We start from the raw sequence: 25,898 nt of genomic DNA, 5'->3' as shown, positions 1-25,898 counted from the left end.
AAAAGAACTCCTCGCAGCAAGGCGGTGTCGATCTGCCGATCGGGCATCTCTATCTTGCCTCTCCCGCGGCGAAGCACTAGACCGCCAGCGACTCGTTGTCCCTGGAGCAGAAGGAGGCGACGACCGCCGAGGAGCTGCGGGGGCTGCAGGAGGCTTCCACGGGATTTGCGGTGCGCAGCACAGCTGAAGAGGACGGTGTGCGACAGCGCTGGACAGGGGCATTCACCTCCCGCTCTATGTTGACTACCTCGACCCCTCCTCTCTCGATTAGGTCCTCGTCTCTTCCTCTTCATTCCTCTCTCGGCCTGATTTTTATCGATCTCTCTCACTAGGGGGCTAGATTCGAGTTCATAGGAAAGGGCAAGAGAGAAGGCATACTCAAAACAAGAAAAGGGAGGCGGCTAGCTTTGGCCCTTCCGCCGACGGCGGGCTTTGCCCTGCTCAACATCTTCATTGTGTTTGTACTACCGTTGTCGACTGGGTTGCCTCAGTCCATGCATGTGTTGCGCCGTCCCCGTCTCTGTACCCGCGCCGCTGACATCTACATCCTCTTCGAGAAGGGAACAAAATGCACGCTCCTAACCCGTTTTGCCATCTCCTATCCTTCCAGGCGAATCAGCCGCCGCTGCCGCAACAACGACACGGGTAATTAGATCTGAATCTTCTGCAGCTATGGCAGCAATCTCGTGTGCCTTCAATTCCTCTCGTGCAACAAGGTGAGGCCACCACCTCCCTCACATCAATATCTATTTCTTTATGACAAGTTTCACACTGTGTACTACTGCTCTATTATTTGCCGATGATTGGTGTTTGAGTGTGATATGATGCAGAGATCAAGTCCAACTGTTGTCTATAGTTTTCATAAATAGCGGAGGGGTTTAGTTTAGAAATGATTCAGCTTTATATAACTGCAGTAATGCAAGCCAATGCTTTGGTCAATTTACTTTTTTCACATAGTTTGAGCAGCAGCCGATAGTTCTTTTTTTGCAGAGTTGGTTATCTGGTATTGAGTATTTTAATCCACAATTTGGCTTTGTAATACTATAATCACACTTTTGTGACATCAGTAGTTTGAGGGAACTCAGCTGAACCTTTCCTCAGGTTTTCAATAGTTACAAGGTTGTGACCATGGAATATAATTACACTGGATAATCTCCATATCTCATTACTTGGAACTATGTTAACCTATACAGACAATCGAATATGAGAGCCTGATACCCAGCTACGAATATAATAGCAAAGACTATGCAAAAGCACGAACAAGGTTCCAATTGTTGGATAGATGGATAGGAATAAATATGTTTTGATGGATTTTGCATGAAATTTGGCATGATTTGGTCTATCCAAGGTTTGAGTTCATCTTTGTGCCAATGCAGCACTACTAGAGTAATTAATTTTTATCTAACTTAACTGGAAGCTGTGACATCAATTGTTTTGACAAAACTACTTGAGTTTGTTCTTAACTTTTTCAAATAGTTGCAAGGTTGTGACAATGAAATATAAATAAACTGGATAACCTCATTACTTGGAACTAAGTTAATCTACTGAACATATATAGACAACAGATCATGAAAGCCTGATACCCAAACCTAGCTACAAATAATAGTAAAGACTATGGTCTATAGGCAACCACGAACAAGGTGCCATTTATTTGATAGATGGATAGGAATGCTTTTTTTGATAGATTGTGCGTGCCAATTGACATGATTTGGTCTGTCCAAGGTTAGAAGTTCATCTTTGTGCCAATGCAACATCACGAGAGTAATTAATTTATCTAATTTGAATGGAAGTGTATACATAGCTTCACTAAAACTGAAGTTGTGCACTGCATTAGATATCTGCAGTTAGTGCAGACCATCCAATCATGTTTAAGTGCAAGTCATGTCCATTGTATTTGTGATTAGCTCTCCTGATTGATGCCATGTCCTCTTGCAGGCCGTGTGCTTGATGCAGACCTCCCCTGTTTTCTCTTTCAAGCATAAGCTCTCTCTTTTGGCTGAGAAGTGATCTGGGAGTGTGTGCGGTCGCTGCTTTGGGGTTGTGCTCGATCTGCGCGTGATCGGGGCGCGTTGATGTGGATTCGTCGATTTGGGGCACATCTTGCTAGGCTTCCTTCGGCCGGTGCCGCCGCTTTGTTGTGTTCGTTATTTTCTAGGCGTGTGTGGGCACGCTGGCTATTTTTGGTTTGGACGTTGTACGTCTTGGTATACACCTAGATGCTTTTCCGGATTTTGTTTGTGAGCTAGGGATTTAAGTGCCTAGAGCCGAAATATGCAATGCATTTAGCTATGCGGTTTTTCAGATTCATGTCGTATCAGCGATGGCTCTTGGTTGCTTTGTCCTGGATCGATTTTTCCTACTGCAGGTTTAGCATTCAGGTTTAATTGTTCAGCATGGATTGCAGTGATTGTTTGATCTATGATAGATTTATGGTCTATTTTACCTAGCACGGGTTTAGTATGAAGATTAGTTCTTAATCGTGTATGGTGCTTTCCATGTTGTAATTCGGTTGGGTTGTTCCTTACATGACGTCTTCCTTATTATGGCACTAAAAGTATATTATCTACAATATAAATTAGCACTTTGAGTGGTGGTCATCACTTTCTGCTTCAGCCATTCGTTCCAGTGTCGCTAAAAATGTACTCTGCAAGGTGCAAACATATATATCCACTTTTTTAGCAGGAGAAGGAAGAATAGGTACTGGGTAGCAGGAACTTATACAAAATTTATAGGAAAATAGCATGGGCCTTGGAACATACTGACTCCTCTAATACTGGGAAATTACTTGCAATGAGGTCTATAGAATAGTTCCCTAGGACGGACATGTGTAAAGCACAACTGCGCAAAAAATCAAAGCCATTGGTAATGCATTTCATTTAGTTCAATTGGCAAACCTATTAGAGTATAGATAAAATAGATTGACTCTTAAGAGGCTACAAAGTCACTCAAGTATGCTGCCAAAAAAGTGTTGACCAGTTCATAATATTTGCACGGTAAAATGCAACTTGCCTTATCTTGCATGCTTTGGAATGCTTATTTATCCTTTTCGAGAAAGATTTGTACTCCTTTGTATTCTTCGATTTATTTCATTTAGGTTTTATTCAAAAGTCAATTGTGCCATAGGTGTATATGACATAAAGAACCATATGTATTTTACCGAGTTAGACCGTCATATGTTGATATACAGCTCTGTATGTTGTCACTGGGGTGACATATAATTAGTTAGTGTTTTGTTTCAGGTCGTCCGGACTCTTGGGATATATAGGGGATGAGGGGCCGATGACTCATAGGAGGTGCTTTTTGAGTGCTTCGACCGCTTACTTAGAGATGTGCTTCTTCATTCTTGTTTTTCATCTTACTACTGAAAGCTATTGCCTTCTTTCTGGAATGTCGTTTCCTTCCGGATATGGATGGCCATATTGTGCTGCTTGATTCTTGCTTACTTTTGGAGGAATTGCTCACTAGCTCTTTTCAGCTAGTTGCTACCATGTTTCCAGGCACTTTTTTATTCTTCTCTGTCCGGCAATCTTACATGTACGAAGATCATTTGTTCGGATTCTCTGGTCGTGACGGCTGGAGGCTCATTACTTTTTGATTTTTTTGTAGACTCACCGCTATTGTTGTTCTACGGGGAGAGCTTGCTAAGCAGGTTGATGCGGATGAACTGATTTGTAGGAGTAACATGGAGCCTCTCATACTGGGCTGCACTTTCAAGCTGCAGGACTGTATGTTCTACCGGATTTACTAATATCTTTTCTATTTTGTTTTAATCAGTTTAGTCTCTACTACTTTAAAGGTATTGACTTGTTAGTTCATTGTTTGTAAAAATGCTCCTTAGTATGTTTTCGTTGTGTGCACCATGCTTAATTTGACCCCAAGATATGGCTCGATGATTTTTATTAATCATGTGGATCCACATGTTTCTGCCCTTTTGAAACAGTGGTTGTTGTGAATTAGATTTCTTTAGATATTTTCAGCATGTGTTACTATGCCTGTCTGTGGTATTGTTACATGTTCTGTTTAATTCTTGAAGGTCACTGGGCCTGACTACATGGTTGAACGCCTCACGCAAAAGGGTCGTCGCCTTGCTGCACTTAATGTTGAAAATTCTTCTATGGACTTTCTTGCAGATCTCATTCGAAAAGAGGCCATGGTATATGCTGGTTTCCTTTGTCCTTTGTTCATGTTCATTTTGGGTTGATCATTGTATCGAGGGGACTCCTCGCCAATGCCCTCCGATAGGGGCTTAGGGTTGATGGAATCCTGCAGGCTGACACGAGACATCGGTTCACAGACAAGCGGGGAGAGCGATTTACCCAGGTTCGGGGCCCTCGATGAGGTAAAACCCTTACGTCCTGCCTGTCTGTTCTTGATTACGATGACAATGGGTTACAATGGTGTGCCGAATAGTTTGGCTGAGATCTCGTCGAGATTGCTATTGCTAAGATGACCTAGCTCTAGGCTTTTGCTGGCTAAGATTGCTAAGATTGATTGTGTCCCTCGGCAGCCCCTCTCCTGGCCTTTATATAGGAGGCCAGGTCTCAAGAGGTCTCACCGAGTACGACTAGGTTTACAGTAGTTTTAGATCCAATCTTTCCTTGTTCGATCGATTCCTTGCCTTGCCCGTCAAGGAACCTTCTGGTGCACCGACCTAGTGGCCCATCTCGCCTTCAGGTGTCTTCATGGGCCTCCAATTAGTCAATATAGGATAGGGCAACGTTGGTTACTCGAAGGGTAATGCCCACGTCAGTAGCCCCCGAGTATCTAGCCGAAGATAATTCGGGTAGAGACTAATGCATGTCTTCTCCTGATGTTCTTCTCCTTCATTGTCCTTGTTCATCTTGAATCTGCTCCATCTTCGTTTTATCGGGTGCGCGTCAGCGCTCCCGATGGGAGTAGCCCCCGAGTCTAGGTACGGATGCTTGCAATCCGTGCGTAGACTCAAGTTGTACCACTCGAATATTCTCCTCTGCCGATGTTTTCCACAGGTCTTCATAAGTCATTCGATATATTTTCTTTATGCAAAGGATAATGAGTAACGTGCCCAACTTTTGTTGGTTAACTGTCGATGGAAAAACAACGTTACCCTACACAGAATCAAGTCCCCGGGCATGATCCTGGAGTGCAAAAAACTTCTATCGGGTGCGCGCCACGCTCTCCCGATGGGAGTAATTGTCAAGTCTGGGTGCAGACTCAAACCTTCTTCCTTCGACTGCTTATTCTGTCGAGTCTTCATTTTATCGGGTGCGCGTCAGCGCTCCCGATGGGAGTAGCCCCCGAGTCTAGGTACGGATGCTTGCAATCCGTGCGTAGACTCAAGTCCTTCACCCAATAACTTTTCATTTTTTTCCTTCGAATGCTTCTAGAGTTTTTTTTTACGACGTCACTGTTGACGTGTAACTGCTGTGGGCTGATTGACAGGACTTGACCTAACGGGCTTACCCTAGCTCTGCGCGGGCAGTTTTTAGGGTTTGACCAGTGCACGCAAAGCGATCGAGGTGTCTCCTCGATTTTCGCACAACGTGGGAATAATGGGCCGCCGGTTCCACCCCTTTTTCAAGCGCCACGTGCTCACATAGCTCTTAACTTCCCCTCAAAATCTCCAAAGGGCGAAAAATCCCCAATCTCCTCCACGGCTTCTGTAGCATCTCCCCTTCTTCCTTCCTTTGCCGCTGCTGCGCCGCCACCACTGCTTTTTCAATCAGATCTCACAATGGTGAAGAAGAAGAATCTTGCCGCCGCCGCCAGTTCCACTAGCGGAGGCGCCGCCGCCAGTTCCACCAGCGGAGGCGCCGCCGCCAAGTCCTCCTCTTCTCTTCTGAAGGGGAGCGCTCCAAGCGCTCCACCTCCAGCTCCGGCACCGCCAGCGCCGTCGAGTTCAACGGTCAAGCCCGGAGATTGGGTGGCATCAACCGTCACCAAGCGTGACGAGAAGAGATCCCGAAGCCTAGGATTGATATCCTCTGATGTGGGAGACGTGATCCTTCCAGGTGCGATTTCTCGGCCTGATCCCCCTGCTGGCTTTACTGTGATGTTCTTATCTTTCCTTCACCGAGGCCTTTCACTCCCCACTCATGGATTCCTCCTCCATCTCTTGCGAACGTACGAAATCCAACTATGGCAACTTACCCCCAACTCAATCCTCCATGTTGCTGTGTTCATCACCCTTTGCGAGGCATTTCTGGGTATCGAACCTCATTTCGGGCTGTGGAAAAAGATCTTCTATGTGAAGAGATACAGCAGTAGTAATGGATATTTTGTCACCGGAGGAGTAGGGTTTGTCGCTCGTTCGGAGGTTAATTACTTTAATTTCCCAATGAGAGAGTCCGTGCAAGGGTGGAGGCTGAAATGGTTTTACATCAAGGACTCTCTGTCACCCGAATCTCGGCTTCCCTGCTATGCCGACGTTTCCGAAGCCAAACCCAAGAACTCTTGGAAGAATATTCTCTCACCCGACGAAAAAGCATCAGCCGAAGAATTATTTGCCAAATTTCTTCGAATCAAAGAGGCTGACGGCCAAACTATGATCGGCACAGAGGTGGCAGCGGTATTCTTGAAGCGCCGAGTCCAACCAGTCATGGCCAGAGTTCACCCGATGTGGTTGTACTCAGGTCCAAAGGATGAAACCAGGATTAATGCTGCCGATCTATCGGAAAAGGAGTTGCTTGATGAAGTCCGTCGCCTCACTTCCTTTAACCAAGAAGATTCGATTCCGCTGATTTCTTCTTATGCTCCCCTTGACGTTGATCATCCATCATCAAAGGTATTTTTCTTTCTTTACGTGCCTATTATGCTGTTTTTTCTTAGCCGACATAATTACCATTGTTCTTACTTGTTATTTTCTTCGACAGATCCCCACAGTTTCTGGAAATACGCATGATTCGCCAGATGATACTTCTGAGGGGAGAGGCTCCTCAGTCCCCGTAGATTTTCACACTGCCGGTCATACAAGCCTAGAGGATGAATATAATGGTCCGATAGATTTCGAAGTTGCCCACACCGACCTTCCTTCCTCAGCCGATGACGCTGGTGTCGCGGATGGATCAGTGCGTAATGACGACGCTGATCGTGATTCCCTTGTTGATGCAGCTGCGGAGGAGGTCAGAGCTTCACCTGTGAAGAGATCGACCGGCGGCTTTGCCGATGAAGATGATCTCTTTGACATGTAAGTAGTTTCTTTCCAGAGGTTATACTTTGCCCTTTTACTTTTCATACCCTTTTTATAATCATTGTCGACCATTCATCTTTGCAGCGACGAAGGCTTTATCGAACCTCCGTCTAAAAAGGCCAAATCTGATGCTGCCTCGCCGGTCGTGGTGGCTTCCGAAGCTTCAGCTCCTAAGGCTGCCCCTTTGGCTCAAGCATCGACTGCTTCTTCCCTTTCCAAAGGGAAAGACATTTCTCCAATTACTGCCACCGTGCCTCCTCCTTCTGTAAGTCTTTTTCTGATTGTGATGCAGATTTCTTGGAGCGTGCTTTGTTTAACAGTTTTTGGTGAACTATCCTTCTCTCTTAAGGACCTGCGAGGCGTTATTTCTTCTCTGGAGGCCTTCACCTCCCGATTCACTTCTCTAGAAGCTGTCAAGGCTCGGCTACAAGAGGAAGTCAAATCTTCCTCATCGAATTTGGATGGCGCAGTCAAGATAGCTGCTGCGGCTCGCCAAGAGATCGATTCTCTAAAGGAGGAACTAGGCAAGCTGAAAGAGAAGCTGAAGGAAGAGGAAGCATCCAGGCTGGTGGCTGAAGCTCGGGCAGCCGAAAAGGATGAAGTCCTTCGTCAGTCTTCTTTGGCCTTGCTTGGTAATTTTTAACACACCTCTGTCGATTGACGCACCTATGGATTCGATCATTTTGCCAATGTATTTTTTCTTCCTTTCTCCTGCAGAGACGGCGAACATCCCTGCTGATGCCCTGGACAGAGTTCCAAATAACTGTCCAGCAAATGCTATGTCAATGATTCTCGCTTCTCACCAGCTTACGCGAGAGCTTCTTGTAAAGGGGAAGGGTGCCCTGGCGTGGATGCACTCGATGATTTTCCCCAAGATCAAGCAAGAGAAGACCCTGGGGCAGCTGATCGATACCTTCGCGGTTGACACCAAGGAGGTTATCGAGGTATTCAAGCGTACATCACGCACTTTTGGTGTTGTCCTTGCCTTCCAGCTTATGATGGGTTACGGCTTTAAGGGTGACATCGAGGAAATGACTAAGGAGTTACCGAAAGAGCAAGACGGGCAGCTTGTTGATTTAAGCGCCTTTAAAGCGTCTGCCCTTACTTGTGCCCGCCAGCTCCTTGAACTGGTTTCATCAAGGAAGTCGTTGGCTGGACCCAGTTTATCGACTCAGACCCGAGTCCCTTGATTCTTGTAGCAAACTTGTGCTTGAGCTGATGTGAAACATTGTTCTGCCGCAAAACTTATGCTTGTAATAAACTCCGTGCTAGCAATGTTGTTAGCACACTTTTGTTATGATATTTCTTCTTGCACTTCTCCCGATGGGAGTTATTTTGGATGCTCGGCTGTACCATAGCCATCATCCTTTTATAACGGTGTTTCCTGCAGGTCTTCCCAGTGCCCTCGTTTGTTGATGACTCTTCGGGTGCCCTTCCTGAAAGTGATCGGATCCAACGTATGAAGGATTGGGTTACGCAGATGGAAAAGGACCTGCGCAGCACTTATGCCTTAGCTGCCATTGTCAATAAAAAGAGCGAGATTGCAGCCGACGTGGAACGGTACACTCTTACTGAGCTGCATAAAGCTACCGAGAGTTTGAACTGTAAGTTTCCTGATTCCTTTGCCCTTTTGTCAACAACACCTTGTCTGACTCTTTACTGATTCTTTTGCCAGTCATAGCTTTGAACCGTGCGGAAGAGAACTGTTGTGGACTAAGTCCAAGGATGTGCCCGATCTTCACGGATTTGGATGGAACTCGTGGGGGTAGGTGGATGAACGCGATGAACACGAAGAACGTGAGGGGGAATCGTGGGGATACACACACACACGCACACAAACCGGTTTTCCCTCGTAGGCCTGATACACCTACTCGATAGAGGTTGCGAGAAAAGACCTTCCGGTAGAAGTCCCGCAAAGAGATCGACAAATCGAAGCTCGCAAGATCTAGAAGGGTGAAAAGACCGGAAGGTTGATAGAAGTGCAAGCAAAAGACCAAATAGGTAGAATTGCAAGCAAAAGATTAAACAAACGGTAAAAGTCACCAAAGAGATCTTGACAAGTCGATAAGGAGCCCGGGTGGGTACAAGATCATAGATCTAGGTAGGGTTCCCACAAGGGTGAGCTAAGCTCAGGTTTAATTTCACATCAAGTCTAATCTCAGATCTGAGGCAAACAGCCTATTTATAGGTGGGGGCGAAGGGGTAAGTTACAAGCTGAAAGTGCTGTCGTGCTGAAGTTCGATGGGGCGGAAGTTCCGGTCAACTTGGGCGGAAGTTCCGGCTAGGGGCGGAAGTTCCGGTCTGGAGGGGCGGAAGTTCCGGTCGGGGCGGAAGTTCCGGCCAAGTTCCGGCCTTGTTCCGGAATTGCGCCAATGTCCCGCAGTAACATCCAGGGGGGTTTTCGCCGACTTTCGGAACTTGGGCGGAACTTGGGCGGAAGTTCCAGTGGGCGGAAGTTCCGGTCCCTCGGGGCGGAAGTTCCGGCCTGATCCTGTCTTCTGGGCGCTGGAAGGCATCTGGAGGGAATCTGGAGGGCATCTGGGCGGAAGTTCCGGTCCTGGAGGGCGGAAGTTCCGGCCTGGCAGCTGTAGCTCCATCTTCGTCATTTCCAGCTCTCTCTCCATTGGCTTGGTCTTCATGGCTCGCTTCTTGGTCGATGTACCTGATTGAACATAGGGTATTGGCATGAAGTAGCAAGCCATCCAAAGGGGTGTCAAAAGCATACATGGAGAGGAGCGAATTCACCTCTTGGTGTAGGGCTTGAGCTCGAGCTCGTGTCATTGGACCACGAGGAGGGCTTGTCGGTCTTGAGGCGGTGGTGTCCGAAGGCCACCCCGTATCATCTCCCCCCCCCCTTGGGAAAGAGTCGTCCTCGACTCTAACGTCTCTTCATCTCCATGGTATGGCGAGAGGTCGGACACATTGAATGTGTTGCTCACCAAGTACTTGGATGTTGGTATGTCGATGACGTAGGCGTTGTCGTTGATTCGCTTGAGGACCTTGAAGGGACCATCAACTCGGGGCTTGAGCTTGGAGTTTCTTTCTTGAGGGAAACGGTCCTTGCGAAGATGTATCCACACTAGGTCCCCTTCGTTGAAGATCCGTGCCTTTTTCTTCATGTTGAGGCGTGTTGCTTGACGAAGAACTTGTTGCTCGATTGTTGCCCTTGTATCTTCATGTAGCTTCTTCACGGTGGCGGTGCGCTTGTCGAAGTCCATGTTTGTCCGCTCATGAAGTGGAAGTGGTAGTATGTCGAGTGCCGTGAGCGGCTCAAACCCGTAGACGACCATGAAGGGACTCCTTGACGTAGTCGTGTGCTTGGCGCGGTTGTAAGCGAACTCCGCGTGTGGGAGGCACTCTTCCCATGACTTCAAGTTTTTCTTCACGAGGATGCGTAGAAGAGAGGATAGGCTTCTATTGACCACTTCCGTTTGGCCGTCCGTTTGCGGGTGCGAGGATGATGAGAATAAGAGCTTCACTCCAAACTTCGCCATGAGCGACTTCCAAAGATAACTCATGAACTTGACGTCTCGATCCGACACAATGCTTTGCGGTACTCCATGTAGGCGAACAATTTCCCTGAAAAACAATGAAGCAATGTGTGAAGCATCGTCGCTCTTATGGCAAGGTATGAAATGAGCCATCTTAGAGAATCTATCCACTACCACAAATATAGAATCATGACCATGCTTAGTGCGAGGCAAGCCTAGAACGAAATCCATGCTAATATCGGTCCATGGTGCATATGGAATAGGCAACGGAGTGTAAAGACCATAAGGGTTGGAGGTAGACTTAGCTTGTAAGCATGTTGTACACCGTCGGCAAAGGCGCTCCACATCGCGGTACATTCTTGGCCAATAATAGTGAGTGGAGAGCATGGCATATGTCTTCTCTCGTCCAAAGTGTCCCATAAGACCACCACCATGCGATTCTTGTAAGAGCAAAAGGCGAAGCGAAGACGTGGGAATACAAAGTTTGTTGCCCTTGAAAAAGAATCCTTGGTGCAAATAGAAATCATCGATGCCCTTATCACTAGAACATTTTGCAAAGATTGGGCCAAAGAAAGGATCGGAAGCATATAAATCTTTGATTTCATCAAGACCCAAAACACTAATGTCCAAACGAGTGAGTAAAAGGGTGAGTTTGCGGGAAAGAGCATCCGCCACAACGTTGTCCTTGCCCTTCTTGTATTTGATCACATATGGAAAGGACTCAATGAACTCAACCCACTTTGCATGTCTTTTGTTCAAATTGTGTTGACTTTTCAAATATTTCAAAGACTCATGGTCGGAGTGGATAATAAACTCTTTTGGCCAAAGATAGTGTTGCCAAACTTCAAGAACACGAACCAAAGCATAAAGTTCCTTGTCATATATAGGATAGTTGAGGCGTGCGCCATCTAACTTCTCGCTATAGTATGCCACGGGTTTTCCATCTTGCATAAGCACTCCACCAATACCGAGTCCACTTGCATCGCACTCAATCTCAAAAGTTTTGGAAAAGTTTGGAAGAACAAGGAGTGGTGCCTCGGTAAGGCGTTTCTTCAACTCATCAAAAGCATTTTGTTGGGCCTTGCCCCAAACAAACGGAACATTCTTCTTGGTAAGCTCATTCAAAGGGCAAGCAATGGTGCTAAAGTCTTTCACAAAGCGGCGGTAAAAACCGGCGAGTCCATGGAAACTTCGGACTTGAGCAACATTGGTAGGAGTGGGCCAATTGTGGATGGCCTCAACCTTAGAAGAATCAACTTCAATACCATTAGCGGAAACCACAAAGCCAAGGAAAACCAATTTGTTTTGAGCAAATGTGCATTTAGGGAGGTTAGCACAAAGCTTTTCATGTCGCAAGATGCACAAGACTTCTCTCACATGTTGCACATGGTCCTCGAGGTTTTTGCTATAAATAAGAATATCATCGAAGTAGACAACCACGCTCTTGCCAATGAGAGGACGCAAGATGTGATTCATGAGGCGCATGAAAGTAGATGGAGCATTGGAAAGACCGAAAGGCATAACGAGCCATTCATAGAGACCGAGTTTGGTCTTGAATGCCGTTTTCCATTCATCACCAATAGCCATGCGGATTTGATGGTAACCACTACGCAAATCAATCTTAGAGAAAATCGTGGCACCACTAAGTTCATCAAGCATGTCATCTAAACGCGGAATGGGATGGCGGTAACGGACGGTAATGGCATTGATGGGGCGACAATCCATACACATCCGTTGCGTCTCATCCGGTTTAGGCACAAGGATTACGGGAACCGCACAAGGGCTTAAGCTTTCACGAACATACCCTTTTTCGAGGAGGTCTTGTATTTGTCGTTGGATCTCCTTTGTGTCTTCGGGGTTGGTGCGGTAGGCGGCGCGGTTTGGTAGAGGAGCGCCGGGTATGAGGTCGATGCGGTGCTCAATCCCTCGAAGCGGTGGTAGTCCATGAGGAAGCTCGTCGGGGAAGACATCTTGGAACTCCTTCAAAAGAGACAACAAAGACGAAGGAAGAGTTGTTAAGTTGTTAGTCTCCGAGGATGGCCCCTTGCAAATGAGCACATAGTGCAATATGGTGGATGGGTTGTGGTGCAATTCTCTCATCTCACTCTTGGTAGCTATGAGGACACTCTTCATTTCACTCATATATGGCTTGTGGCGCTCACTTTCCTTTTGGTGGGTCACTCTCTCACCACTCATCTCACTAGTGATGGTAGCTTCCTTAGCCCTCGCTAAAGCCTTTGCATTGTCCGCAATCACTTGGCTAGGAGTCATTGGGCGTAGGATGTATGTCTTGTCGCCGACCTTGAAGCTATAGGCATTTGTGTAGCCATCATGGCTTGCTCTTTTGTCATATTGCCAAGGGCGACCAAGTAGCATGTGGCACACCGTCATGGGCACTACATCACAATCAACGGTGTCTTCATAGGCGCCAATCTTGAAGGATACGGAGACGGTGTGTTGTATCTTGACATTTCCATTGTCACTTAGCCATTGAACATGGTAAGGATGGGGGTGTTTCCGGAGTGTGAGGTTGAGCTTGGAGCATAGTTCGGTGCTTGCAAGATTGTGGCAACTCCCTCCATCGATGATAACCTTTATTGATTTGCCATTGATTCCGGCTCTTGTTTAGAAGATGTTGCACCTTTGATCTTCATTGTGTAGTGCATGGGTTGTCAACACTTTGGTCACCACAAGGGATGGACTTGCATCATGCACACATAAGACTTGCTCTTGGTCTTCCAAGTCATCATCTTCATGATTGGTTGCGGCTTGTACCAAGGCTTCATATTCGCCTTCACTCAAGTACTCCACATCTCCATCATCTCGAGTTATCATAACTCTTGTGTTCTTGCATTCAAAGGATTTATGTCCTTGAGCTCCACACTTGAAGCATGTGATGTTACTAGATCCCGTGGAAGCTTTGGAGGACATAGTTGATTGATCCGGCTTGAAGCTTGTTGTCTTGAAGGCACTCTTCATTTGCTTAGGAGGATCCTTGGGAGCAATAGCACTTGTGTTCTTGATGCTTGGGGAGGTATTTGTTGCATTGCGCGCGGCGAAGAAGGACTTTGTTTTTGCACTTGCTATGTCTTCTCGCACTTGGCGCTCGGCTCTTGTAGCTTGATGAAGCAATTCAACCATGTTGGTGTAAGGCAAGAATTCCACTATTCTCTTGACGGGAATGTTCAATCCATTCAAGAATCGTGCCATTGTTTGTTCTTCTCGCTCGTCCACATTTGCACTCATCATTGTCATGTGCATCTCCTTGTAGTATTCCTCAACGGACTTGTAGCTTTGCTTGAGTTGGGTAAGCTTGTTGAAGAGGTCACGTTTGTGATGGTTGGGCACAAAGCGTTTGTGCATGACTTCTTGCATCTCTTCCCATGTAGCAATGGGGTCTAGATCTTCCTTGTCACGCTTCTTGTTCACTTCTTCCCACCAAACATTTGCATACCCTTCAAACTCTAGTGATGCCATGGCCACTTTCTTTGCTTCGGAGAAGTTGTGTATGCGGAATATCTTGTCAACCTTGAGAACCCAAGAGAGGTATGCATCGGGGTCTTCTTCTCCATGGAACTTAGGCATGGTGAACTTGAGTTTCCCAAAGATTTCCTCTTCATTGCGATCATTGCGTCTAGGAGGTGGTCTTTCTTCACCAAGGTCTTGACGTTGTTGAGGTGGATGTTGTGGACCGTGAGCATCTCTATTGTTGTTGCTATGTTGTGGACGAGGAGGTGGTCTTCCATGACCTTCATCTTGATCATCATTGTTGTGGCGGCGTCGAGGCATCACACTTTCTTCACTTGATGCTTGGTGATGACTTGATTCTTCATCTCTTGCCCTTGGAGGAGGTCTTCTAGCATGAGGGCGATCATCATGATGGCGGCGATTATCTTGACCTTGAGGGCGTTGAGGACGAACAACATTGATGATTTGGCGCCCTTGGTGCGCTTGCCTTTGTTCCTCTTCAAGAAGGCGTTGTCTTCTAGCTTGAGCTTCTTGTGCTTGTTGTTGCCGCTCTTGTTCTTCAAGTGCTTGTTGTTCATTGCGGAGGCGCTCTTGTTCCCTTGCTCGAACTAGCTCTTGATCATGGCGAAGGCGGTCTTGCTCTTGTTGGAATTGAGCATTGAGGTCCTCTTGGTGAAGGCGCTCTTCTTCAAGGCGTTGACGCTCTTGGACAAGTCGAAGTCGAGCTTGCTCCGCTTCTTGAGCTTGTTGGTGAAGCACTTGGACATCCACATTATGGTGGCGTGGGTCTTCATTAGAATCATGGCGAGACGGTGTAGGAGCTCTTGACCTTGAGCTATGAGAGCGCGAAGACCTTGAGTGGTGTCTTCTTTCCTCTTGACGATTGAGTGTGTGGAGGATATGGTCCAACGCCGTCTTCATTTCCCTTGTCTCTTGACCTTGTATGGCAAGTGTGGCCTTCAACTCATTGCCTTGAGTTTCAATCTTCTCATTGAGGTCTTGCACTTGATTGTTGAGGTCATTCCTTTGCACTTGAGCTCTTTCTTCATAGCGGACATTGGTATCCTTGAGCATGGCTTCAAATTGATTTAGCTTGCCGTGGACGGCTTGAGTAGCTATCCAATGTTGGTGTCGTGTCATCGGTAGTTGGTTCCCTTCTCCACTAGACATGGTTACAACTAAAACAAGAACTATGTGATGGGTGGTTAGGAAAGACTACCAAGAATGTCAAAACTTGCAAACCAAAATCGAAAGGGTGTATCAAGTTGAGGACCAACCGGTTACACACACAAAAACAAAAACTCTATATGGTGTTAGGTATGGATGTGGAAAGCCAAATGGAAGAACCAAACGAAAAGTCTATTGTCAAAAGTGGGTAAGATCCAAAAGTCACAAGTCAAAGGCGGTGATCACAAAAGGCATACACAATGAGGAACACACGCGTGGGACAAAATGGGGTTAGCGCGACTTGGAAAATGAGCAAGAACAAAATGGTCCTAACGAAGACTACTAGCTCGGTGTCACGCCAACACAAGAGAGACCGTGGCTTGGTTGCAAAATTGAGAAGCAACAAGATTTGCGCAAGACGCCTCTCTTCTCTTTTCTCTCTTTTGCTTAAAAGCTTTGGACTCTTTTGTGTATAGGTGTCACTCACACACTTTTTCTTTTTCGTTTTGTATTTTTCTTTTTCTTTTTCTCACTATGTAAGGATACTACTATCTATGTAAGTATGTCACACTTCTTTTGCTTATCTTTTCACACGAGCTTGCTTCAAAGCTTTGCTCAACACACGCACACCCTCACGGTCGGGACGCTTGCGCAATGCTTCGCAACACTAGAAAACCACTCTCGATAGGAAAGGTACGCAAAAGAGGCTAGGGTTACAAGTTGGGAGCAAGTTATACCACTTGATGATGGTGGCCGACGATCTTGAACTTGCTATGGTGGAGGTGTCAAATGAACCGCTTGAATCCTCGGGGTGCCGTCGTCGTTGTCGATGTTGCGGAAGCTTTGTGGTAGCTGAAATGGCACTCAAACCGAAGTCCAAACACAAGGGGGTTAGTACCAAAACGAAAAACGAAGGTTGCTGTCAAAATTTCGGCCAGGCGGAACTTCCGGTCCTGAGGGGCGGAACTTCCGGTCCCCGGGCGGAACTTCCGGTCGTTCCGGGCGGAACTTCCGGTCGCAATCAGATCTGCGGGCTGTTCGTCGATTTGGGCGGAAATCCGGGCCGAAATCCTTCAAATTCGAGGAAAATTTGGCACCAAAAGCTGTGGGAAGGTGGGGAATTGCAGATCAACACCAAAGGCAAGTTTCTATTGGAGCAAAACCACAAATAACTCAACAAATTGAGAGATCGATCCAAGGCCAATTTGGGGCTATTTTTTGGGAAAAAATTTTGGAAATTTTTTGGGCGAAATTGGTGGAATTGGGGGATGTGGGGGTCAAATCCGTGGCAACCAAAGAGCTGCTGATACCATATGTTGTGGACTAAGTCCAAGGATGTGCCCGATCTTCACGGATTTGGATGGAACTCGTGGGGGTAGGTGGATGAACGCGATGAACACGAAGAACGTGAGGGGGAATCGTGGGGATACACACACACACACGCACACAAACCGGTTTTCCCTCGTAGGCCCGATACACCTACTCGATAGAGGTTGTGAGAAAAGACCTTCCGGTAGAAGTCCCGCAAAGAGATCGACAAATCGAAGCTCGCAAGATCTAGAAGGGTGAAAAGACCGGAAGGTTGATAGAAGTGCAAGCAAAAGACCAAATAGGTAGAAGTGCAAGCAAAAGATCAAACAAACGGTAGAAGTCACCAAAGAGATCTTGACAAGTCGATAAGGAGCCCGGGTGGGTACAAGATCATAGATCTAGGTAGGGTTCCCACAAGGGTGAGCTAAGCTCAGGTTTAATTTCACATCAAGTCTAATCTCAGATCTGAGGCAAACAGCCTATTTATAGGTGGGGGCGAAGGGGTAAGTTACAAGCTGAAAAGTCTTTGTCGTCTTTGAGAAGTTCGATGGGGCGGAAGTTCCGGTCAACTTGGGCGGAAGTTCCGGCCAGGGGCGGAAGTTCCGGTCTGGAGGGGCGGAAGTTCCGGTCGGGGCGGAAGTTCCGGCCAAGTTCCGGCCTTGTTCCGGAATTGCACCATTGTCCCACAGTAACATCCAGGGGGGTTTTCGCCGACTTTCGGAACTTGGGCGGAACTTGGGCGGAAGTTCCGGTGGGCGGAAGTTCCGGTCCCTCGGGGCGGAAGTTCCGGCCTGATCCTGTCTTCTGGGCGCTGGAAGGCATCTGGAGGGAATCTGGAGGGCATCTGGGCGGAAGTTCCGGTCCTGGAGGGCGGAAGTTCCGGCCTGGCAGCTGAAGCTCCATCTTCATCATTTCCAGCTCTCTCTCCATTGGCTTGGTCTTCATGGCTCGCTTCTTGGTCGATGTACCTGATTGAACATAGGGTATTGGCATGAAGTAGCAAGCCATCCAAAGGGGTGTCAAAAGCATACATGGAGAGGAGCGAATTCACCTCTTGGTGTAGGGCTTGAGCTCGAGCTCGTGTCATTGGACCACGAGGAGGGCTTGTCGGTCTTGAGGCGGTGGTGTCCGATGGCCACCCCGTATCAAGAACAAGCGGATACACGAGCGGGTGCATGCTTTAACCCAGCTTTCCTCATCCGAAGAGATTTTCTGGCGGGAGCACTCGAAGGCTTCGGCTGTTGCAAAATTTCAGGATCGGGTCCAACAAGTCCACCAATTCTTTGATAAGTGCTACAAAGCTATGATGGTGGTTTGGAAGACAATGTTTCCTTTGAATGCAGTTCCCCCCACGCTTTTGACTTTGATGTCCGAGTTTGGAAACGCCAAGAAGGTTCGGGAGCTGGTGAGAGCTCAAGTTTTTGCAGGGGCCAAGTTTACGCTTGCCCTTGTGCTTGCTCGTTATCCCTCAGCATGTTTGCTATCTATCGCCAACGCAATTGGTGATTTTGAAGAACTGTACCCGAAGGTTTTAGTGCCCGCCAGTATAATCGTCGACAGGCTTGAGGAGGAGTCAAAGGTACCTGAAGAAAGGGAAACTCCGCAAGGGTGATATCAGGGTGTAAAGTTGCTTTTGTAAATTGCATTGGCTAGTCCATCCAAGTGTTAGGATTGTTAAGCCGAAACTTTTTATCTGGTAAATACATGAATATGTACTTTTACCATGCCGTTGGCAAATTTTTAAAGGAGCAAATTTTAATTGCCCGTTATATGTATGTATACTGGTTGGTCAGCAAATCATTATGAGTGATCAGCTCGTGTTGCAGGTTTTGCTAAACCTGTTGTATGCGCAACTTTGCTTTCAACCGATTGTAAGTTTCGACAGTCACTCCCGAATATTTCGGGTGCAATGATTCTGCCAATGAGCCCGTTGTTCTTTGATATTTCCATAAGTGAAATATCGAACGTGGGTTGTTTTATGTTTTCCAAACTCTTGCTTTTTGCGGCACTCGTAGAGGAATCTGAAGCAGAGGGAAGGATTAATGTCCTTGTTTTTCTTTGCAGCACTCGTAGAAGTTTTTCCCTTGGGGCGCGATCTTCTGCCGCGCGTTACGTTGTACCGTTACTTGTAAGCAAGGTTCACGGTGGCGCGGTCATAAATGCTTTAAATTACTGCAATGCTTAACAAGAATCAAAACTTAAGTGCTCATTGATAGGGTAAATACGAAACTAGAGGGCGAAAAAGGGAGGCCCTGTGTAAAGTAAAGGGGAAAAAATTAAAAACGAAGGAAGTGCTTTGTCAAGGAAGGGGTTCTTCTCATCTTCAGCAGCATCTTCCGATTTCTTCGTCATGCTAGTGGTTGCTGCAACGTTGTTGATTTCGCCAGGGGCTTGGGCAGCGATTGTCAGTGCCTTGCTGCCTCCTATATCTTCTGCATCGACAACTGCCGAAGCTTGTGCTGCCGAAGCTTTTGCTGCCGGGGCTTCAAGAGCAAGGTTGGCTGGCTTCTTCTTGATTTCCCTGTCGAGTTTTTCCTCCTTGATTTCTCGTATCGTAAGCTTGGGCGGAGGGTCGACAGTCTCTCGCTGTGGCCCAAACTTTGCAGCAATCCTTTGAAAGTCACGATCACAATTGTCCGAGCGTGAGAAACTTCCATAGACTGTGATGTTTGTCCCGTTGTTCCCCGGCATCTTCAGCTTGAGGTATGCATAGTGCGGCACAGCCATGAACTTGGCATAAGCTGGTCTCCCGAGTATGGCGTGATACTGTGATTCCCAGTTCACGACTTCAAACTCGATCTTCTCCTTCCGGAAATTGTCGGGTTTGCCGAATACGACATTCAGGTACGCTTTGCCAAGAGAGTGCGCCGGTGAAGTGGGGAGGATCCCATGGAAGCGGGTGTCTGATTCTTCCAACATTCTCATGGTGATCCCCATACTTTGAATTGTGTCAAGGAATATCAGGTTGAGTCCACTTCCTCCATCCATAAAGACTTTGCTCATCTTGAACCCTTCTATCTGTGCTTCGACCACTAGGGCAGCGTGTCCTGGTTTTGGTATAGTCATCGGGTGATCCGCTCGACTGAACGTGATGTTCTGAGACGACCACTCGACATAGTCAGGGATGTTCGCCATGACGCTTTCTGCCAGGTTGATTTCTCGGGTGAGCTTCTTCATTTCTCTCCTTGAAACGCCTGTCCTGTGGATCATATTCATCTGCCCACGTGGTGGCGGAAATGCCTCGTTGGGTTGATGAGGTTGAGCTTGCTGGACCTGATGTTGTGGTGGGGGTGGTGGTGGTGGCGGTGGTAACTGTTGCTGGCCTGCCTGCTGGATGAGTTTATGCATATCGATGAACTGCCGACAGTCCCTGAGCAGGTGGCTAGACTTTACTTTACCATCCTTGGAATCGGTATATGAATGCAGGTAGCAAGGGGCGTTGATCTGCTCGGCGTAGGGTAGTTCGGGAGTTCTCTGTTGTCGTGGCTTATAGTTGCCACGGTTCCCATAGTTGTTCCGATTACCGTCCTGTCGATCATCTCGCCTGTCATCGTACCAGTCATCCTGCCGATCAGAGTAACCTGCAGCCACCAAGTTATTGTCATCGTAACTGCGGTTCTTCCTTCTTTTGTTGCGATCCCTTCGACCACCCGAATCATGCTTCGGCTGGTCATCCTCTTCGTCGTCACTGCGCTGTCGTGGCTTTCGAACGTTGTCTTCGCCATCGGCCCAGCTGTTGGCGATTTCCATTAACTTGGTTATAGTTTTCGGCTTCTTGCGCCCAAGCTCTTCTATGTAGCTTTCACGTCGGATGCCATCACTGAAGGCGTCGATTGCTCTGTCGATAGATACGTCTTCCGCAGCGTTCAGGAGCTTGGTGAATCTTCTGATGTATGCGCGCATCGACTCCTTCTGCTTTTGCTGACAATGCCGTAACTCCTCGATCCTGACGGGCCTTTTGTAAGTTGCTTGGAAGTTGGCGACGAAGGCTTCCACTAGGTCGTCCCATGACTTGATGGAACCCTTCGGCAGACCTCTCAGCCAGGCTCGTGCTGAATCCTTCAGGTAGAGCTGCAGGCACTGCATTGCTGCTATCTGGTTCCCTTTTTGCAAAATTACTGTCTGCAGATAGTCTTCTATCCAGGATCTCGGCTCCTGCTGCCCATCGTATTTGGCGGCGTCGGTAGGGGTGGGTTTGAACTTCTTAGGTGGCATCGCCTCCCGAATTTTGTAGCTTAAACAATCGGCCCCCTAAGTTCGCCGTCGTTCTCCTGGGTCTCATCCGAAGATTCGCTGTCGAATTCTTCTCTGACGGCGCGTCGTCGCCTTGCTTTGTCGATCCTGCTCTGAGTAATTTCGTCACGAGCGTCTCTTGCGCGATGCTTTGAACCACTGGCCTGCAGGGTCTTCTCCTTCGGGGGAACTAGATTATGTCATAATATCGCGAGACTTTCTAAGGCACCACGGTGAGCCTGAGCCATGGATCCTTCGGGACTCTGGTTAATGAGGTATGCTGCAAGGTTGGCTGTTGCTCCCGCAACGGTTTTTGGCCGTGGCATGCCCGCGGTGTTCGTAGTTATAAAGGACTTGGTCAGGTTTGATGTTATCTCCCTTGCATCATCTTCCGAAAGCCTGGACATTCTCGATCGATATTTGCCTCCTCCGTGGGTACTTCGAGAGGCACTCCCCTGCGAGCCCCTTCGTCGCTCGCTGGACCGGTCTGCCGCAGATAGGCGTCTCTCGAGGGTGGCTTGTTCCTTGGATAGGCGCTCCCGATTTTTCTCCAATATGGAGCGGTAAGCATTGAGAGTGCCGACCGTGGTTCCCGCCGGAAGCGGTGTGTTGTTAAGTACGGCTGCCTTGGCTGCTGCCCATTCCTCCTCTGCGATGGTGTGGTCGCTGTTGTCGTTGCTGGCGCTGTTCTCAAAACTAGCCCGCCTGCTGGAACGGGGGGTGCGATCTCCGTCTCCCCTGTTAGCGACATAAACATGGAGGGGCGCCACTGTTCGGGTGTCTCCTTGGGTGATGCTGTCGATGATGTCCTCTCCCGATGAATAGTAGGCATTGCAGATGAACGGCGTGTCGCTTGACCCCAGCCCGTGCCTGGTGTCGCAGTTCATGCAGTAGTACGAGGTTAGCTCCGAGGACGCGGGATCATCGGATCCGACCGACATGGAGGATGCCGAACGGGGAGTCGAAGGCGCAGACGGACTCGGCGGGCTTGTCAGGCCAGCCGAAGGGTAGATGACGATGATGCGCTCGGACTCGTCGATCTGGAGATGGGAGATTCTAGCAGCCGAAGAATTCCTTCTGAGTTGACGTTGTAGTGGACGCTCCCGAAAGCCATCTCCATGTTGCCTTGTAGACCGGAGAAGGTCGAGCGAGATGAATCGCTGTATGGGGTGAACTCGTAGGAGCCGAAACGAATTGGGCTTCCCAGATGAGGCGATGATGGTGTTGATGAAGCTGCCGATGACATGACGGGTTCAGCCGATGTCCGATCTTGTGCCGACAGGGTTCCCACAGACGGCGCCAATTGTCGAGGGGACTCCTTGCCAATGCCCTCCGATAGGGGTTTAGGGTTGATGGAATCCTGCAGGCTGACACGAGACATCGGTTCACAGACAAGCGGGGAGAGCGATTTACCCAGGTTCAGGGCCCTCGATGAGGTAAAACCCTTACGTCCTGCCTGTCTGTTCTTGATTACGATGACAATGGGTTACAATGGTGTGCCGAATAGTTCGGCTGAGATCTCGTCGAGATTGCTATTGCTAAGATGACCTAGCTCTAGGCTTTTGCTGGCTAAGATTGCTAAGATTGATTGTGTCCCTCGGCAGCCCATCTCCTGGCCTTTATATAGGAGACCAGGTCTCAAGAGGTCTCACCGAGTACGACTAGGTTTACAGTAGTTTTAGATCCAATCTTTCCTTGTTCGATCGATTCCTTGCCTTGCCCGTCAAGGAACCTTCTGGTGCACCGACCTAGTGGCCCATCTCGCCTTCAGGTGTCTTCATGGGCCTCTAATTAGTCAATATAGGATAGGGCAACGTTGGTTACTCGAAGGGTAATGCCCACGTCACATTGTTTTACTGTATGTCTGCCTCAAACTACAGGTTAGGATGTTCAGGTGTAGGATGAAAGTGCAGGCCATTGCAAGTAATCATAATTGGTAGTTTTGATCATGTGATCGGGAGCGCCATTCTCAGGTGTCGTCATCTGTTTGATGAATTTTTCCTTGTTCGTTGTCTATGGTTTGCAATTCTCATAATTATTGTTGTGGTTTTGAGGTACACGCTTTGTGTGAAGGTGGGAGATGGTGAAGCGGTGGTTGGCATTGCATGCTTCTTTTTTGGAGATGTTGCCACGGATTTAATAGGCAAGCCCCCTGATGTACTCATCAATGAGTTCTTAGCGAGTACTCCCTTCAGATATCTTGAGGCTGGTTGGAAGGAGCTATGTTGTGGATGTGGTGGTATCTCACTTCTCTATTCGCCGAGAAATCATTAATTTCCAAGTCGCCAAGTTTTACACGGACGGTGAATCACAAAACATGGAATTTGTATCAGCATGCTCTTCTTCAGGTGCGTCACAGCAAGACTAGGTGACACCATCTTAAACTCATGTGGCCGCCTCGCCCAAGCATCTTGCTCCTGCTGCTGTCCTGCTCTCTACAAGCGGTGCACGGCTGGTGCTGCTCATGTTTCTGTTGGCGCTATGGTTGAGCAGAGCTCACGTTCAAGTGTTCACTAATTATTTATAAATTGGTTTTGAAGTTAAAATGCGGAAAACACGCGCAAAGTAATTTAACTGAAGCATCGGAAGTCGGCGTGGCAAGACGCGCGTGGACCATCTAGTAAACTATTGAAGAGTAAATGAGAAGGATGAGCAATGGAGAAGTTGGGGTCGACCTTGAGCATGTGTTATTCATGTCAATGGAACCATTGCAAAGTCTATATCATTAAAACTCTTACTACACTAAAGAAAAATAAAAAAGAGTGTTTCCTTTCTGTATATGTTTTCTTTTTGGATAAAATGGTTTCCCAATAATTACTGGAGTTTACATCTTGGTAAAAACTATTATCTGTTTTGGAAAACTAACCATTTTGTAGGCATTGGAGAATCATGGAGATGAGAATATTTCTTTGTCTGAGATGAGTAACATGATATGATGAGTAATAAGTAGAGGAAATAGAAGTAGCAAGATCATAAGCTTGGGGATACCCATGCATCTCCCTCTTCTTTCAAGTATTTCAAGTAATATCATCTCAAACTCATGTTTTTAGTTTTACCTTCATGTTCTCATTTGTATTATTTGTGGAAACCATGATCTTAATTGGTTTGTTAGTTTAAGAACTTATTCTCTATTATAATATGTTGTTTAGCTTAAGTTTGCATGTTCCAAGAATAAAGTACCAAATTTTACCCATTTGGATGTTTAAAGTTGTGAAACAAAATGGGAGTTTCTGATTTCTGCACTATACTTTTTACTGCACGATTTTTCTGGGTTTTTTTGCAACTCCTAAAATATTGAAAAAATATCTGAAGTTTAAATTTTCATCCTACATATGCACAAAAATTGAAAAAATTTCATGACATGTCTAAGTGGTAAAAAAAAATCTGTTTTGCTGCTGCTAAAAGTTTTGACAGATTATGTCCCCTAATGTTTGGACCATTCTTTTGGGTTTAAAAATGTTTTTATTGAATCTTTTGATTTGCTAGGAATGTGTAGGAAATTATTTTATCTATGGTTTATAAAGGAATAATTTTGTGTTTGAATAATATGGCAACAAGCATGATATTTTTGTACCGCTAATGTCACTCCATAGAAAAGAAATGGGAGAAATTTTTACGTTGATGTTTTTTCACAGGAAATAGAGAAACACCACACCAAGAGCTATCCAAGAATTCTGAAGACAGCTTGGGGATGCAAAAGTCACCCCATTGGATCCATCCTAAACTCTCCATTTGCACACCCCTAAACTTTATTTTTTGAGCAACATAGAATGATCACAAAAACTTGGAGCGTCCTTTATTACTGTTATGTCTAGTTTTGCTTTGAAATAAATGAGACCATCATAATAAATAATTTGCATGCTTAGGTGGGAATATATAAAAGAAGTATGACACCTTTGCTATATTTATGTGTGCACTTTAACAATAGCAAGTGCTTATGCATAGTTTCATTAATACTTAGGGAAATGATACTAGATGTTTAACCTAGTTTGTGTTCTTCTCGCTATATAATGAGGCAAATGAGATACTATTGAGGAACATTACTCAGACTTGATTGAGAGGTAGTAATTTTATATAAAAGTCTATGAATCCCATTATGCTTGTTATTGCGGATGTGGCACATATTCAATGATGAATATTTATATTCCTATGCGTCTTTAAAATATGAAGGTTGATGTTTGTGTGGTGGTCCAGTATTTTAAATGGTGAACCTCATCGCTGAATCATATGTAAGATAGTTGATAGTATCTTTAATTGACCAACTAGCCTTCTGCTAGCCTTTGAACCAATGAGCCACTACCCGAGAACAAAAACAAAATTACAAATAAAACGAAAAAATAAGAAGAAAAGAAAGAGAAAGAACCAGATGAGTTAGCTATTATGAAAACACCAAAGAAAGGACAAAAACTAAGAAGTGCCCGAACGCAAATCAAGAATGTCACAAATGAGATTAAGAAAAGCTCACAGCCACTCACATAAGGTGTTAGAGCTAAGAAGCCAGCACCTATCCCACTTCCACTCCACCCTTTGGTCAACTAAAGATACTAGCCACTTACTCATGTATGAGTCTCCTATGGGTGTTTAAAGGTTAAAGGACTGGAAGGATGCGACATCACACAATTATTTAGTTTGCAATGCAAACATGGTGAATTATTAGTCAACAACTGAAGGAATCAAAGGTCTCAAAAATCTTACTCATCATTCAATCAATGCGATGTGAAAAATCTGTTTGTTTCTACTATAAATTAATCATGCCCAAGTAGTGTTGCCATATATTATCTCCCTTGCACCATGTATAAACAACAGAACACCAACATAGTGGATCTTTATTAACGATTTGATATTCATTGATAAATCTATGTTTCAAATACTTGTCATGTTAAATTGTTATGCATGCATAGAGCAAAGTTCTTGTCAGGTGTTTTAGAAGCAATGCAACAAACTCCAAAGTCTATGTTAGCTTTATCACCTTCATGCTCGAGGACGAGCATAGGTTAAGCTTGGGGATGTTGATGCATGCAAAATGCATGCATGCATGAACTTTGTAGTTTATTGCCACA

At 46.5% G+C, this 25,898-nt stretch overlaps 1 long non-coding RNA gene across 5 annotated transcripts; it reads left to right on the top strand.

The window, feature by feature from the left end:
• Positions 1-24,991, top strand: LOC127301087 (uncharacterized). 5 transcript variants are annotated; one of them, XR_007851844.2, is made up of 4 exons: positions 1-716; positions 3,240-4,153; positions 22,719-22,811; positions 22,893-24,991. It is a non-coding gene; the product is annotated as an uncharacterized lncRNA (long non-coding RNA). The 5 variants fall into 5 exon arrangements; XR_007851843.2 differs by having other exon boundaries at positions 3,240-3,725; positions 4,034-4,153; positions 22,719-24,989; XR_007851842.2 differs by having other exon boundaries at positions 22,719-24,990.
• The last annotated feature ends 907 nt before the right edge of the window (positions 24,992-25,898 follow it).

The sequence above is a fragment of the Lolium perenne genome, chromosome 7 (genome assembly GCF_019359855.2).
Source record: "Lolium perenne isolate Kyuss_39 chromosome 7, Kyuss_2.0, whole genome shotgun sequence".
NCBI lineage: Eukaryota > Viridiplantae > Streptophyta > Magnoliopsida > Poales > Poaceae > Lolium > Lolium perenne.
Note: the sequence above shows the minus strand (reverse complement) of the source record. Positions and strands in the feature narration are given on the sequence as shown.